At 46.5% G+C, this 17,753-nt stretch overlaps 1 long non-coding RNA gene across 1 annotated transcript in view; it reads left to right on the forward strand.

The window, feature by feature from the left end:
• Nucleotides 1-17,345, forward strand: part of LOC112957275 — a 57,417-nt gene extending 40,072 nt beyond the window's left edge. The window contains exons 3-4 of the long non-coding RNA XR_003251189.1: nt 15,598-15,828; nt 17,146-17,345. This is a non-coding gene — a long non-coding RNA (uncharacterized LOC112957275). The remainder of the gene's footprint in view (nt 1-15,597; nt 15,829-17,145) is intronic.
• Nucleotides 17,346-17,753: the final 408 nt, after the last annotated feature.

Raw genomic sequence — 17,753 nt, forward strand, 5'->3', positions numbered from 1 at the left:
GGCGGGGGCACAGTAAATTCTTCAGGGCGTTTTGTCGCTGCGGYGCTGGGCACAGTCCTGTACCCAGGTGCACTGCCTGTCTCCACTGTGTAGTGCAAAGCACGTTTAAAACCTTCAGTCTGAGAAGGTGTCAGTCGACCAACTGGCTTTCCTTGGGAGGTAAAATTTTCCTGATTTCKATAGGATAACTTTGGCTTCTAGGTCACTTAAATATTCTCTGCTTCTGTGACATTAGACTCTACTTTTGGCCACATTATTAAGCTGTATGAAATACATGATGTGTCTCAGTCCTTTGAGATAGGTGTGTGCTTTCCTCCAAAATCAAAACCGAGTCTACTGCTGGTATAATAATGTTGGAAAGACATTTGAGAGAGGTAGACGTGCTACTGTGATGCTGAGTAGGGCTGAGCCGTGAGGTCCTCGGTCTCCGCTTGCAGCAGGCTGGTTTCTGCACGATGCCTGGAGGGAGCTGAGGCCGAGTCGTGCCTCTCACGCACCTGTGATCAGTGCTCAAAAGCTGCTTCCCAGCTCTGTTGTCAGTAGCACTGTGGTTCTCCTCAAACTGGCTGGCCAAGGAAGYGGAGCTGTGTGCCGCGCGTGCCATGCAGTGTCAGCGGCGGGAGCCAGTGCCGCCAGCGCCGCGACTCGGAGCGCTCGCTGCAGCCGTCCAGCTCGGCAGCCCGCACGCAGCCCTGGAGTAGTATTTGATTCTATAGAGGCCAAATGGGGTCAGGGGTTCATATTAGTAGTACTGAGGTAACAGCGTGATACACCAGGCAAATTAGAAGTTGCTGGCTCAGTTGTGAGCATAGGGAGCTTTGGCGTGTTCTTCCTTAAATACTCTTATTCTCTAGTCCCTTGGCTGTAACTAAACTGCAGAATATTTACCTGTTTGATTGTTGTTTGTAAATCTGGGCTCCTTCCCCCCACCCCGTTCTAAATCTTCCTTGGATGCTGAGAGAAAAAATAGCATACAAGAAAGTGGCTGTAAAGCATTTCTTTTCTGTTCTGCCTCTCTGCATAGAGCTTTTTGTGGCACTCAGGGGTGCAGTAGGGCTTGAACAGTCCAGACAGTGTGTGCCAAAGCGTATTCCTGGAGGACATCACTAGAGATCCCTGCTCGTAAACCCTGCCTGCAGAGCGGTAACCRGAGCGTGGGGGGAGAAGCAAGGAGCTGAAGCAGGAGGACGCAGAGGGCCGATTAAAGGCTTCCAGAGGAGGCAGAGAGGAAAACAGAGAGAAAAAAGAGCGGACAGGCTGACGGAGATGGGAAGCAAAACCATTCAACAGCCAGGCTGAAGACAAAGGAGTTGAAGCAGAAAATAAAGGGAAAAAGATAATTGCAGTCTTGGGATGACACACTGAGATGAAAAACTGGTCCAGTTGCAACAAAGCCATGTGGAAAGTCCAAGAGCTGGATGGGAATCAGCAGGCAGAGGCTGGGAGGAAAAGGGAGGGATGAGAGAAAGAGGTTGGCCATGAGAGCAAGAAAATTTCTTGTGCTTTATGAGGAGGCGAAAATTGTTCAACTAGGACAATATGTGTGGCTGTAGACAGAATGCTTCAAACTCTCGAGATAGAGATGGAAAGGGTCTTTTACAGGGAGCAGTATGGAGTGATTCTCATAATTTTTTTGGGGGGGGGGGGGGGGGGTGGGGAAAGGCAGTGATTTCCATAACTGGTGGATGTTTAGCCCACCAGACCAGTTACTTATCTAAGTATGGACTTAATTGCACAATTTTACTAATTAAAAGAAAATTAAAAAGGAAGGAAGGAAGGTTGGTTGGTTGGTTGGTTGGTTGGTTGGTTGGTTCATCTTGGTTCCTAATAGGGGATTTGAAAAGCTTTGCCCATCAGTAAAAAATATTTGTACACTGCTAATATTCTATGTTATCTTGCTAGGCTTTTAACTTATTTCTGTGTTGGACTGTTTCTTATCAGACATATATAGGCTAAAATTGAACATGGGTTTCTCTACCAATTGTGGCAATAAATAACAAWTTTTAATTGATGATCCTTATTGCAGTTGGCTGTGACTAAGAAAAACTGAAGAGTCCACACAGTATTAAGAGGCTCTTTAAAACTGCAGTCAGTCCATCATCATTCTGACTAACAATGTCATGAAAAATGGGAGGTGGGATAAGTGAATGGGCCTGGATAGGGAAGTTTCCTAATTCCTCACAATTTTCACTAAATTATATAGTAACTCTCAACAAAAACAAGAGTGAGAAGGAGTAACAGATGAAGTTTTGGATTCTGATGACCCATAGAATCATTTTGAAGACATTAGGAAGCACAAAGGATTGGAATATGACTGTAAACATCCAGATAGGAAGCACAAAGGATTGGAATATGACTGTAAACATCCAGAGGCACATTATCTTCACTTTTCTCAGATAGATTCAGCTTCTGATACTCATGTTCATGAATACCCCATTTCAGTGACATTACTGGGACAAGCTCCTTATGGGTGTAATTCCCATTCCTTCATTTGCATCAGTTCAAGTCAGCATCTCCAAGCGGGGTAGGAATCGTGTGCTGAGTTCTCTGAGGTCCACGTTGTACATGTAGCAAACAGATTGTGGCTGCTCTCATCAAACGGGCGGCCAGCAGAGGCAGGGGCGAGTGTTCCCGAAGCAGCAGTGGGGCGGGCGAGGCGTGCAGGCGACGCAGGTGGCCCCTGGCCCTGTGGCCAAGAGCTCTGCAAGCTTCCCCTGGTGCGAGAAGGTGGCCGCCAGTGGCGAACCTCACAGGGCACCGGCTAAGGACTCTCAGGACGCTGGTGCTCCGGAAAGCACCAAACGCCCAGAAACAGTTCAGCAAATGCCTTCTTGTAAGGTGAATGGAGCTCCTGAAAGGGAGTGTTGGCAGAAAGTAACTTTCTTAATATTGCTTGATGAGCAAGCTGGCTTTGCTTAATAACCAACGGGCGGAAGCACAGACCTGTTAGCAAAGTGCTGCAGCAGCAAGCAAGAGCAGTACTGCAGGCTGAGAGAGCAGGGAACTCTAGAGCAGTATTAGTTTCATGTGAGAGACCAAAGGAACAGGGAGTAACTTTCCAAACAGATTAAAGACGGGGGTCAGGTATGTAACTTGGAAAGCCACATTTGGGAATCGCAGGTGATGGGCATCGGAGAGCCAGGCTGTGAAAGGGGAGTTAGAAAGTCCTGACCTGAGCTGCAGGAGGGCAGCAGGGCTGCAGAGCAGAGCCGGCCCGGGCTGTGTGTAAGTGTGRGAAGGCAAACCAAGAGCGGGATCCTGTGAATGGGGCCAGAACCCCTCACGAGCCCTTGGGAGCACGTGAGGCAGAGCAAACTGGATGAGGTCAAGGAGAAGCTGCCAAAGGAGCGTGGAGCTCCCTTCAAAGGTCCCGCCGYGCTCCTTGCGCGCGCCGGCTTCCAGCACCACATGAAGCGATTTGGTAGCCAGGGCTCAGTCCTGCCACAGCGCTGCCAAGCTGCTTAAGCTTCTTAACAGGCTTGGTGGAGAGGATAATGATTAACTGTTTATTAAAGCCAGCCCCCCCAGGTCAGGATGAGGGATGTAGCTGGAGAGGAAGCTGTGGCTGCCGGTGCCTACGCAGGATCTTTATGCAGATAGGGGATTTCAGCCTTCAGGGATGCATTCACTAGTATTARATTTACCTACAAATGTGAGGCAGTCCTGTTTCTGTTCTGAATACTACTGCGGGCCATTGTAAACCTCTGCAGTGCAGTTTGCACCTCCTTAAAGGCCGACGCGCGCTGCTTTCTAAGAATAACTCCACTGAGAGAGTGCACTGCACATGTCGACTTAATTAAATGAATTTGTTTAAAATACGATCGATGGTGTGTGAAATTATATAATTATTCCATAAATACACTTTGTTAATTAATTAATATTTTAATTAAAGAGTAATTGGAAACTCTTTGCATTGCTAGCTTTTTTTTTTTTCCTTTGAAGGGCATGAATGTGTCTTTAGCTCATAGTTACCAATTTTATTTTTTGGATCTAATCAGTTTTAACCTAGAAGCCCAGGAGGTTTTCAGAACAGCGCAGATGACAGCTATGTGCCAGTGTCCCACAGGGAGGAATTTGGCTACCCCTAACATCTTCCTTCCTATCAACCTTCGTTTTTTCTAGTACTTGCCAGGTCTCTTGTTGAGGGAGAGTGGCTGTCCCCTCGAAGGCCTTGCCTTGGCATGTCTCTGGAACGAGCAGGGAACAGGGGGGCCTGCACTAGCTGTTGGCAGAGAGAGCTGGGATTAGTGGTTCGTCAGAGCTGGACATAAATCCCTCTCTTCAGACTCATTTCCTGTAGCATCTTTTGCTTTACCTGTGTATTTTGAAGACTCTGCATATTAACAAACTGTGACTCCCTATTTCTCGCTGCCAAAAAGGCACTACAGTCCCCAGACTACCTTTCCTAACTGCTGGGGTGGAATAAATGAAAAGAAAGGCTGGGAACTGGGAAGAGAGAAAAATGACTGTGGCCCTTATCTTGCTCCTGAAAGTTCATATATAATTCATACTGAAGCCAATAAGATATAAAGGGCAAACCTGAGCCCCATCTATGGAAAAAAAAAACATCAAGAGCTCTCAAATTAAGGCCCTGATTTTGCAAACRTACATAGTGAAATGTGAATACCCCAGTGAAGGCAACAGGGAGGCTGCTGCTTACATGCCTAAAGTGAGCTCGCGTGTTTCTTTGCCGCTTTGGGACCTGCAGACTAACTCTATTTGCTTGTATTTGTCTGTGTTTTGATCTGCTATTTACATGGCAAAATTGAACAGACAACTTCATGCAACTGTTATTATTCCATGACTGCGTGCTACTAGTGAATGCATTAAAAGCTAATATGCATTATTTTAAGGTGGCTGAACCAAACTGTCAGTTTTTCTGTTTTCCTAGCCTATCATGGAATATTATAGCCAGTGCAGCCCTGCAAGGTCCTAAATCCGCAGAGGAATCGTAGTTCGTTGCAGCGACAGTGTTTCAGCGTGTGACGTAAGAGAGAAAGGGTTATATGACACTGGTGCAGAAGGAGCCACGCGCATTGAGACTGACAAAGGGGCAAGGAAAAGCTAAGTGAACCAGGAGTAGATAACAGCACGTCCAGGACAGGCAAAGGGCCTAGTGTGCCTGTGTTTACACAAGCAAGTTGCACGGCTTCAGTGATTTACGGACAACATGGGGAGCAGTCTGGAAACAAAACCTAATTTGAGATTAAAACATTTTTGAATTCCTCATTGCAGAATTGAGCTTGCTGCCTTTTATCTATATAGGAAGCCATTCATTCTTATTTGTCTTTAAAGTCACCAGTGCCTCGCCAGGCCCGGCGAAGCTCTTCATGCGTGAGATGGCAGGTGCATGAGAGCTTACATCATGTGCCATGCCTGCGCATAAAATTTTTAAACCTGCCCTTGACAACTGAACAATTCAGTAACCTGGACGCGAGCTGCAAGGATCAGAAAGTAGGACAAAAATTACAACTGTTTATACAGCTTTGCACAATGCCATGGCAATGCTTCTTGCAAGAAGAAATATTTGCTGAGAGTAAACAYGATTTAGCGTGAGATTTAGTGTCTGTTTCTCCTCTGTGGGGAGCCACATGCAGAATGCCGGGTTCAGCGCTGCTTGCAGATCCTGAGCTTTTGCCTTGGCAAGTCCTCTGTCTTCCTAAGGCACAGGAATTTCCGTGCTCGTGACTGTGACGTGAAAAAAACAACTTGTCTAGGTGAGAAGGAAACTTAATGCTGGTGCCGCCTCTGGTCTTTGCCACAGTGCAGGTTGCCTGACAAGGATGTTGCTGATCAGTGCCAACTTGAGTGGTGCTTACGGTACCGACATCTGTCCAGCCACGACTGACTTGAAAGCAAGCTTGTTTTACAGATGTCCCTGAATAGTCACCAGGTGATTATAAGTTTCAGTTGACCAGTGGGAGAAATCTCCAGCATATTAAATGAAAAAATGTTTCTACATTTCGAAAATAATGCCATAAGAAATTCCGCCTGGGATGTCAGGCTGAGGGTTTGTAATCATCTTTACGTTCCTTGTGAAGTATAAGAAGAGAGGGAATGATRTTTTCCATGAGGCTGGAGAAAGTCTGAAATGTTTGTGGGCTCTGTGTCCTGGCTGGGTTTACAGGTCGTGGTTTGTCTTGGGGCGAGCTCCGCRGGCCTCTCTGGAGTTAGGCCAGTTTATCTCTGGCCAGGATTGGCACCAACAGGCAAACCGATCATTCTGGCAGGAACATTTTATTACATTCAGGAACTACCCAAATGTCGAGGTGATTTTAGTCAATATCTGTTTCACATCTTTTTATATCATCTGCAAACATTCAGGCTCGCAAGACTGAAATTACAAACCTCCAGCTATAGGAAGCCACCTAAATAAATGGCTTGATTTTCTGCTCCCAGGAGTGCTATAAACAGCGAGTGCTCAGTGCAAGCTGTAACCGGTCTGATTATTGAACTTCCCATTTAAGGGAATAAAAATGGACTTAGGTGGTGCTGGACATTCCTGTGGCTTGCATTTAAATATCTGAGTATGTACTCGGTAGCACCAACCYCGTTTTTTACCCTATCTTCCTAAGAAAGAACCTCTCCCACTGTTTCCCAGTGCAGACTTGCATTTGGAAGGAACAGATCCATGAAATACTCTTACCAGGTCCAAACTGAGAGGTGAGTCTAAGTAAACTTAGGCTGCTGTGGTGTATACTTCCTAATGATTCCTCAGCTGCTTCCTTAAAACAGTAAAGGGGTTGGGACTCCTTTTCCTTAAAACTAGGAGGAGGACAAACCCCGCTCTGGAAACCTTGTCCACTGTCGCAGCCTGGTGTCTGAAACGTCTGTAGAATTTACCCTATGTTGCACATCTCACATCCTCTCTGAGATTAATCCTCTGGTCCAACCAAATCTGAAATAGTCTAACATGGAATAATTTAAGTGATGAGGGGCTGAAAGATGTGTAGTAGGAAAGACTGCAATCAGAAGGATGTAAAAAGGTATAAATTAAAATAAGTGGTTGCCTACTTATACCAGATAGCTTGCTTTAGGTGGAACACTTCAGATTCATTTAGCTTTGTCTGTGAATTTGGCCCTTATTGTCTGAGGGAGAAAGAAAGACCTCTTCAGCATTTCGTGTTGCTCTACGACAAGAGAGACTTAGCAATATCAACATTTCTGAATTCCTATATATCTGATTTCAGAAAGAATTGTGGATATGAATTCTGATTTATTTTTTAGTTACATGCTCGTGAAATGATATAGATATAGACAGAAATCATTGCAGCCTGTTAAAACAAATTAGGAAACGTGCTTTCAAATCTTAATATAATTTCTAGAGGAAGAAGCCTCTTAACTTGGATGGTAGAGGTCTACAAATGGTCAGAGAGAGTCGTGGGGCTAAGTGGGGATCCCAATTACAGCTTAGCAATAATGCAAATGTTGGAGCAGGGGGAGCACTCAGCTGCCGCGGCTCAGGAGCTGCGGCTGTGACTGGAGCACAGGCAGCAAAGCCTCCCTTTCATTCCTGCTTTCAATTACGTGCGTGCTTGGCAGCAGCGCCCGGGCGCCTGCCGCACGCCGGGGCCCTTTGTGCTCGGCGCTGCACCTTGCTGCCGCTGGAGCCCGGGCGCAGCCGGGCCCAGGTGGTTTGCTTTTCCACAGGGCTTTCGACTGAATTTGACTTTCATGCAAATGCCTTTCTCTTTCCTGTTTACGCCTTATCTTCAGTGGCTATTCCACCTGCTCCACAGCACATAAATAACAGCTGCATCCTTATGCGGTGACACCAGGGCCTGGCTGTCCCACTGGGATGCGGAAATTTTCCCATGCAGCCACATGCCTGTGGTATTCCAGGGAAAAGTGAGGGCATGTTACACATGGCTGACTGTGCGCATGAACGTCTCGGAGGTGGGCAGTAAGTGTCCGGCCTCCTCCCTTTCCTACAAGGGAGCTGGGAGCTTGGACGAGGTTGGCAAGCACATCGAGAAACTTGGGGAATGCGATGTTAGTCCATGCTGTGACTTCCTGCTCTGCTGGTAGGTTGATATTCAGTGCATCCTTGTTCTGGTAGCTTGTTTTTCCCTTGTGCTTTGCAGGGGAGGGTAAAGCAGCTAGGAAAACTGAAGTGGTTGGGGCCCAGCAAGCACAGGAAAGGTTGGTATTCAGCACAGCTACGGAGTAAGGACTTGAAACCTGTCCAGAACAGGAAAATGCAAGGAAACCTGGTCCAGATTTTCAGCATCCTTGCAGCTCCAAGAGCAGAGGCAGACAGACACTAAGTAACAGAGGCCAGTCTGCAACAGAAGTGCCCGTTGCAGAGCCTTTCCTGCAGCTCGGCCTCCATGTGAGGAGTCGAGCGAGGGCTGAGGAGCCGGGACCCTTCTGGCTGTGCTTGCGTGGAGCCTGCCGGAGTGTGCGTCCTCTTCCTGCACCTGAGCTGCTTTCCTGGCACCTCTGCGGCACATGGGCGCACCAGGGGCTTGTTCCCTTGCAGACGCATGCAAAGTGACTTGCATGTGTGAGGGTGCAAGGGACCTTTCGCCAGCGGTGAGGAGGGCAGAGGCAGGTGAGTGAGAGCAGCGCCTGAGGAAAGTAGTSGGGTGGTGGGCACAGCTGCAGGGAATGGCCTTCAAGGAGTGAAAAGGGAGCACATAACCACGTCAGCAGGGAGAGCGGTACATACAAAAAGTATYTTCATGGGTGAGGGGAGGAAGGAAATGAGTGATGACCAAAGTCATCAAAATACAAAACTTTTAAAATAAAGGAGGATTAGGAAACCATGCAGGCCTTGTGAAGACAGCTGTTAGAAAAGAGAGATGGGAAAATGTGAATCTAAACAGATCATCTAGCCTACATGGTATGTATCACCTTGGAAGGGTGCGCTGATAAACTTAATGAATCACTAATCGTTATTTCTCAGGAATCAGTGAGAACTGTGGAAGTGCCAGAGACCACAGGGCGGTGCAAAGGTGAAAGCTCCCTCTGAAGCTGGCTGCTCTAAATGAAAGCAATGCAAGAGGCAAACAGAGGGGAAGATCTTCAGGGAAATAGGAAGTAATGAGTGGGAGATGTGGGAGGCAGGTGGCCATGCGCAGCTCAGCATGGCAGGAGTTTGGCAAAGGGAAGTCCTGAAAGAGAGAAATTGGAAGCATCGGCTGTGATCTGTGGCTCTGTGTTGTTCACCTGGCTCCTCTGAAGGGCGGTGTAGGGGACTATTGGAAGTGGGTAGGTCTGCAAGGCACACTCCTTGTATTTGTGATGAGGAGCATATCCTGCAGAGCAGGCAGACTTAACACTCAAAATTGATAAGGTGTTTAAGCAATAATTATGTAGATTACATTAAAAAGAATCTCTATAACATTGTGCCATTTAGGTATCTGTATTAATATAGGAAGAAAAAGAAAAAGGAAGAGAGAATTTGTGGGACAAATGCTAGAGGTTTGAAATAAGTTTGAAATTTACTTTAATTTTGTATTGTAGCTACCCCATTTTTAAATGTGTTTATGACATTATTTCATATCAAAACATCTGATTTTCACAGCAAGGGCTGGGTTTTCAGTTGGGGTCTGTATAAACATCCAGAGGGTCTGCCCTAGACCCCAGAACCTTTGCAGCTCAAACACTGCCAAAACCCACAGTGTTTTTATAGAGCATTTGAGCTTTGTCCGGGCTGGAGTTTTGACAAAATGCTTTTACTGAGGACACTTCAGTGAATTCTGGTTATCTGTAATTCGTACTTAGGTATGGTCTGTGCTTAGATGGGAATGGCTGAAAGCAGATCTTTTTTGGCTGGATGTGTTTCCAGCTGAATCGGCGCCTTGGTGGGGCCTGCTGAGAGGATTCACTGTGCTCTGCACGAGGGCTGCTCGCGAGCGCAGGCAGCGCGCGGGGCCCGCGAGGAGCAGGAGGCCGCTGCCCCCGCCGTGCCGCCGAGCACCCCTGTCCAGGCGAGGCGGCCCTGCGGTGGCGAGCTCGCTTGCCGCCCGGTGCAGCTGTGTGCCGGCTGCGTGGCGGTGATGAGTCAGGCCAGACAGCAATTTCGGCTTGCTTGTCTCTCGCCTTTTGCCTTTGCGAGATACTGGCTTCTTGGGGGGAGGGGAAGAGCTGGGATTTTTCTTCCTTTCTGTCCATTAATAAGGCTCTGAATGGCTGTAATTCAAATGCAACAAAACCTGCGTGATGTAGCAAATATAACAAAGGAGGAAATGCCAAGAAAGCCAGATAGGTGAAAAATAAGAGCGGAAAAAGTAATAAAACGAGAATCAGATTGAAAAGTGAATAGAAAATGCTTGGCRTGAGGACTGAGTGCTGAGGAAAAGAGGAGAGGCACTGAGAGCCGGAGATTTCTAGCAGGTGCTGAGGCTGCTGCACACATCCTTTGCACAACAGCGAGTGGCGAAGCCGGGAGAATACAAAGAAGCGTGACTGACATAAGCACAGTCACCATGCCAATGAGCACGAGTGCCTGTATATATTACTAGGCCAGAGGGGAGATGGGAATGCAACAGGAACGTGGGCTGCCGGGGCGGGCTGAACCGTGAGCCTCGCGCTATCAGGACATGGGGTGAGGATCTGACATCCCACCGCCGCTCTCGCCTCATGCCCACGGCCCTGGCTGCTGCTTGCCCGCTTCTTTCCAGTTTTTAGGATAGGAGCACATGAGGGTGGAAATGCCCTTCTTGCTCTTCATGGGGGTATCTGGCTGTCTTTCCCAGTTCTCCTGTGGTGCAGCTGGGTGCCTTGGGTGCGTGCTCGTGGCGCAGCAGCACCTGCAGAGCGTTAATCACAGTAAGCGTGCGGGGCTCGTAACTGAGTGTGGCGCTGCCCGCTGCTGCCCCACAGCTGGGCCTCTCCTGGCACGCCGGCTTTCCTGCACTGGGGGTGAAGGGCTGCACAGGTAACCAGGTGATACATACCGGTGTCTGGTGTGCTCTGCATGGGAGGCCACTGCACTCCATAATTCATGTTGTTTCTGCCTTAACCATGGCCTTTCATTTACTACTGTGACTTTCGAGCCCAGCCTCTGGTGTCCAACCCGTGTGCTGCAGCCTTCGCTCTTGCCTGCCAAGTGGGCGCCCGTTTCTGTGTGAGGTGGCTGCACCATTTCTTCCTGCCCGGTGGGCAGAAGCCGTTTGCCTGTCGAGATTGTGCCTCAGTTCTTTTCATCTTTTTATTTGGTCCTTCTACCTGCTTGTGGACATCAGTGATTGAGAAACATCTGACTTGTGATTTGCCTCCATTCAGACTTCTGATTTTATTCCCGTGTAAAAGCTGCTCTGCTTTCTTTGCACACACATTAATGTAGCACCTGGATGCCAAAACAGATCTGACCTGTGCAAGTGTGAGGACTGGATAGTTTGATACCTTTTTTTGGGGGGGTGGGGGGGGGAACAGTAACTTTGTACTCTTGAATATTTGTTTTTCTTTTGGGGAATTTCCTGGTTTCGGCTACAAAAACCTGAGGAGGTCTTTGGCTGAGTTTTCAGGTGTTCATTCTTTATGTTTTTGCACATCTTTGTGATTTGTTTGTCCTTTCCCTTTTCCTCATGGAGGCATATTAGGAAAGCTTGCAAGGATCTGGTTTCTACCGTGCAGGGCCAGAAGTGGTGGATATGGGATGGGATACTAGTATGATAGGAAATAGTGGAGAGGGAATGTAGTGGGCTGGAGGAGTTTTCTGAAGCCCTACTTTGCTTTATACATTTTATAATTCTTAATGACAAATGGTGATTGTGAATATTCATGAAATTTTCCTTGGGTTAATGTCATAGCCTTTGCAGTTAAAAGGCTGTTTTCACTGCTAATAACTACCTTTCAATTTATTTATATATATGTGTTTCTTTTTACATAAATAGCTCACAAATTAGCATTCTAAGTGTTTTGAAAAGTTGTTTTTCTCTTGGGGGTTAGGGTGAGGAAAGTATGTTAGTAAAATCTGTCATGTTGTGTCTTGATTGAGACCATGCAACTCTTCAAAGCTTCGGGGTCTTAATCTCTGTATTTGTACATAGTCTGAGAAGGTATCTCCGTTCGGCTTTTCTAAAGCGACAACTCACTGTAACATGAAGAACAGGAAGAATTTGTTTGTCTTTTTGAGCATGAAGAATTTGTCTATTTCTCCCATTTATTTGGAGCATTATTTTAGTGTTTTATCAATAATTACCTTCCATCCTTTCCCCTAGCCAGTGTTCCATCTTCTGCTCCCTTTTTCCTGCCTGTGATTATATTTGGTGCCTTGCAGTCATTACGTCTTACTTTGCTGCCCTGAACTGGATGTGCCCTTTATCTGCCCATAAGCCTGATTTATTCAAATCATTTTAAATTTGCTTTCTCTGTACACCATTTTACACTTATGTGCTATCAGCAAAAAAAATCCACTTTAAAAATTATATCCCCTGCAGGTCATTTATGTAAAAGATGAACAAAAGTGGGCATTGTGCTGAAATTTGGGAGAACTGTCTTGTTGCTGTCCTCTAGGCACCCTGAGCTGCTCCATTTTGCAGCCAAGCACTTTCTGGTCCCGCGGGTGATTTTGAAGGCTCTGCTGCTGCTCGCCTTCCGTCCCGGCCTTACCCTTGTACGGAGCAGCCTCTCCACGGTGTGACACCCAGCGAGTTGCCTCCATCCTGACCAGTTCCAGCCACCGCTTTGCTTTCGTCGCTCCGTTTAGGAATGCGCTGAAAGAGCTTACAGTTCCTTTTGAAAGGAAAGACTTGGGATGAGTGCGGCTGCCTCTCCTTCCCAGGCTGTGTATTCCTGTGTTGCATAATGCTGTCCCGTATTAATGTTTCCAATATCCGTTCTGTGGCTGCGGGTAGGATTACCGGGGAGTAGATTCTCCCTTGATTTTTTTAAAAAAAAAAAAAAAAAAAAAAAAAAAAAAAAGRAGAAGGACTAAGTAAAGCTGGAGCAGCAGCTCCCTTCTGGGCATCCCCCACCAAAGCTGCCACAGGAAGCCAGCAAGCAGCGCTGCGAAAGTCTTTCCCATTTCCCTTGCTATTTCCTCCCCAATTTTGAGCCGCAGTTAATCTAAGTCTTGGGCCCTGTCAACTTTTAATAGTTCTAATTAACTAACTACCTGTCCAGATTGGATCATAAAGCCTTTTAACATTTCATTTTTTCCCTCAAGAAAATCCCCATTTCCAGGATGTGACCTTCAGCTTCTTTTGTAAATAGCCAGGCAAAGAATTAATTCAGSCTTTGTGCTGCATCACTCTTGGCTGTCCCTGGCTCCTCAGTCGCAGCCTCCGTGGCCCCGCTCGCTCCTGCGCGAACCGTGCGCTTTCAGTATCGTGAGGGAAGGATCACTATTGAATTTCTTCGTGTCCTTGCCATTTCTTGAAAAGCGTTTGCTACTCCAGAGTTTCCTGCCAGCGTTTGTAATTGTTTAACTTTGAACGCAGTGTCACCCACAGACCTAAGCACTGTAGCAACCCTAGAGCAGAGGAAACTCAAGCTGTGGGGTGAGTCCAAGTGGCAGAGACGGCTGGAGCTGCAGATATTGCAGTGGAAGTGGCTCTGTTTGTACAGTGGCATGTGCATGTGAACAGAATCCGACCCTATATGAGAAGGAGCTCATGAATTCCCAGAGCTTCTTAGCGCAGTGTAGCCGCGGTGCTGCCTCGTGTGGGAGCTCCAGGCCTGTTTGGTAGGGCRTGCACAAGGAAGCCTGAAACGTGCCAGAACACTTCTGGGAGGGAAGAATGTGTTTCCCCAGGAAAAAAAAAAAAAAATCATTTCTGACCTTGTTCTGAAATAAATTCTTCTTCTTCCTAGCAGGCTTGTATTCCTGTATGCCTGAGTTTTTGGCAACTCAGTACATATTTGTGTTTAATTGCATGTCTGTGCTTGATTTCCTGTATCATGCTCATCCCAGTTTTGAGATGCGCTTGAGTCCCTGATGAACTTTTTTCTTTTACGCACAATGGCATTACATTCAAAGGCCTGTTCCAAGCTGTCTGTCTTCAGGGCCCAGCAGGAGCTGCCTTGGGAAAGCTGTTCCTGATGCGCAAGTGGGGTGACCCCCGACAGCTCTGTGACCCAGAAAGCCCCTCGAGAGGCCGCCGGCGCAGCAGCAGGCCCCAAGCTGGGAGTTACTTGCCTGCTTTTCTAGACCATTAAGCAGATCGAGAGAGGGCAGGGGTGACGGAGAGCTACCRTAGCTTATCTGTGGCTTCTCTGCAGCCCATGCAAGGGCCAGCGCAGGGCTCCCTGAGCCCGGCCAGGGCTCACTGCCGAAGCAGGGCTACGGAGACGTGGCCAGGGCTTTTGGGGGGCCCAGGCTGTTGCCTCGGTGGCCATGTGGGCACCCGACAATTCACTGGGAACTGCCTTGACAGTCTCTGTGCTGAGCTTAGCTAGGGGCATGCACCTTCTACGTGGAGCAGCGAATCTGACTGCACAAGCTGTTTTAGCCTGGCACTCACTATTCCTTCGGCTTTTTTTCTTTTTTTTTTTTTTTTTTTTTTTAACCTTAATGTCCTTAATCATATTCTCTGTGTTGCTTAATACCGCATCTGGCATTCTTCCTTTCCCTGTCGGTTTATGTACACATTAAATTAGAAAGCAGTCCTGTACCAGATCAAGCTTTGCTTCCTCCGCTTAATGTAATCCACTCTGAGGTCTAGATAATTAAACTCTCCCGCTATTGCCGCTGTGGTCTTTTACTTGTTTTGCTTCCTATGTGCTCTGCTTCATACCTCCTTCCTGGTCAGGCTGTGCATAACACGGGCCTTTTAGTACCTCTCCAGTGCAGCTGTAATCCATATAACTCTTCTGCAACCTGGTTTATTCCAGACTTCATTTTTCAAGATTGGCCAGATTCTCCTGGTCAGATACATGATTTAGGATTCTGTTGTTATTTTCTTGTCCATTTCTTTTAAGCAACCATTTGGATGTGGGCTTGGTGCAAAAGCTAGAGCCTGGATCAGATGCAGTGAGCCTCAAGGTGGTGTGTGGAGAATGGTGCGTGCCCTGTAGTGCCCACCTGCGTGGGACTCTCCTTTAATCTAACATCAGACCTGGTGAAWGGCAGTCTCATCATATTTCCTAAGGACATTTAGAATGATTTGTTAGAATGGGTGCCTGCAGTCCAAGTGCTCTAGGAGTGAAAAGGGAAGGGAGGGGAAAAGGGGGTTGTGTTGCTGCCGCGTTTTGCACCAAGCAGGTCTAGGCAAGGCCTTCTCTCTTAATGTATATTTGAAATTGTTCCAATTTTTTTTCAAAACAGAAATAAGAATAATAAGATGTTACTTATACTACTGTTCACAGTTATTTTCCAAGCAAAGCTTTTTCAGTCAGTAAAAGCTTAAATAATGTAAAGGTTGATGTCACTGGAGGGAAAGAAAGTTCCTGAGCCTCGTTGTCATGCTTTGTAGTGGAAATACCACTAAGAAGAGTTAAAGATTTAAATATGTTTGTCTGTGTGAGGACCAAACTTGCTTCCAAGTTATTTTGAAAGAGAAGTGTAGAAATTCTGGATTCAGTTGGTTTTAGTTTTGCTGTTTGTCTCAAAGTCATCCGATTTAGGTGATAGAGAGAGGTGATTCAAACTGGATGCTTGTGTAGATGTGGTAACCACTCCACTAACTCCCCATTCTCCTATTCCAGATTGTCCCCACCACAGCCAAAAGGACACATGAGATCCCAGTGTCATCTGCTTTTCAGCTCCACGCTGACACTGGAAGAATCAGCCATTTTCCAGCTAAGGAGCCATCTCGAGGTGTCGTCTGTGTCCTCCTTCCCCACCAGCAGAAAATGAAATCGTCAGCTGGGTGACCTGCCCCTGTCGAGGCTGCAGAACAGAACGAGCTGCYGCAACACCCTTATCTCCAAGAGCGGGTAAGTGACTATAGCTGTTACACTGGTCCAGTCTCCCGGGAGGCTGACAAGTGGAGCTGTGTCCCTGAGGCCTGAGCGTATAATTTGCAACATGCAATTTGTAGCACATCGTGCCTAGCGAGAGCTCTGGTTTCTGGAGCACCTGAAATATAGCCACAAATAGATCATGTGATATCAAAAGTGAAGTGGAAGGTGATAGTAATTGTGGACTATATGATTAGAAAGCGAGAATCAGAATGCCTGACTAATGGCAACACCCGGAATACCTGCAAAAAATGCTAATCAAAAGACAACTTAAAATCCAAGGAAGCCTGTATAAAGCTCCTTCTGCCCCATAAAACGAAAGGCTTAAAATTTTGCAACTTTTTGCTGCTCAAAATGTTGCAAATTATATTGCAATCACATTTCTGCTGGTGCAAATGGTATAAGCATACACAAATCAAATAAAGGATGATAATAAGATATATTTTGTTCAGGAAGACCACATCCATGAGTCTTAAAAGCTAACATACGAAGTTGCACACAATCAGTTTCTCTAAATTTAGACTCTGGCCTGTTAAATCATGGTCATGGTGAATCTGAGTCTAAAGGGTGCTTGGTGTTTTGGAAACTGAAACTCTGTCAGAAGTAGAGGGGAGGAGGAAGAGAGAGAAGCTGCTTTAGGGCCATGTGAAAACAAGGCCTTTCTTCTCTCCCTTTAAATATTTCTGCTGTACTCTGATTGAACATAAGATGAAAAGCCACTGTCTTGAGATTTCACAAAAACAAAGGATTTCTCTTTTCACTGCTACATTGCAAGGTTCTGCGCTGAATGAAAGGTAGTMCCTTCTAAACCCCCTCAAATCTGTGGGCTAGGTTTGGGGGGAAGGCACTTGCTTGCATCATGGAAGTCTATTATCAATAGGATGTGGTGTCTTGGAGTTGTTGACATGGTCAAGAATATCAGCTCCCCGTTTTTTATAGCAATTTTATATATTGGGTGAAATACTTTAAGAATGAGKTTTTTTTGGTTTTAATTGTGATGCAATGGCATGGGAAGGTGGCGATATGTTTTGACCAGCGTACAGTTACGTGTTGTGGGAAGGGGACAGTAACGATGTCAATAGGAGCACTGGGCTCTTTCCGACTTGGCTCCTATATTACTTTTTAGCTGATGTTTCTCTCCATTATCTGGATTGTACAAAACACCCCTAGCATCCATTAGAGCTTGTCATGACAATTGTCTGGGGAAAAAAATCAAGAAAACATTTTTCTGTCAAAATACAGCTTTTATAAAAATACCAGATATTTCATGGAAGTATGTTGGTTTTGATGCAGATTTCTCTGGGAAATTCTCTCAAGGCCCGGCTGGAATTTTTAGGGAAGAATGAGGAAAAGAGAGAATAAGTAATTACTTGCAAACCAGTGTAACAGCTTGAGGTGCTGGAGACTGTATGTGCTGTGCAACCTGGACGTCAGCCTGCCTGCCTACCTGCCTCTCTCAATTTCTCTTTTCGTCGGTCTTGTCAGAGACGTTCTTTGGGAATGGTTCATTTTTACGTGGCCCAAACAGTGCTGCTGACAAGCCAGTGGTTAGGCCCCGGATATCCAAGGTAGGATACAGAGACTGGACTCCCAGTAGGGCTAAAAGCGGAAAAATGAGTTGAAACTCAGCTCTTCTACTTGTGAGCAAGCAGTTTGACCGCCTGGCTATTAGCAACCCAGTGGTGAGTATGCTCATATTTCCCTTTTGGCTTTTTGAACTTTGTAAGACATTTCAATTCTATTCAACAGTGGCACAAAAATCAGCTCAGAAACTGGAATTTTGCTCCTCTCTGTGAAATGGAAGTGTTGTTTTCTTCCTGTTACTTCTCAAATACTTCAGCCATCRGGTAAAAACAAAATGAGGCTCTTTGTACTCCAGTAGATGCTACAGCTGGTCATGC

This window comes from Nothoprocta perdicaria, unplaced genomic scaffold (assembly GCF_003342845.1).
Source record: "Nothoprocta perdicaria isolate Ctin4 unplaced genomic scaffold, notPer1 scaffold_71, whole genome shotgun sequence".
NCBI lineage: Eukaryota > Metazoa > Chordata > Aves > Tinamiformes > Tinamidae > Nothoprocta > Nothoprocta perdicaria.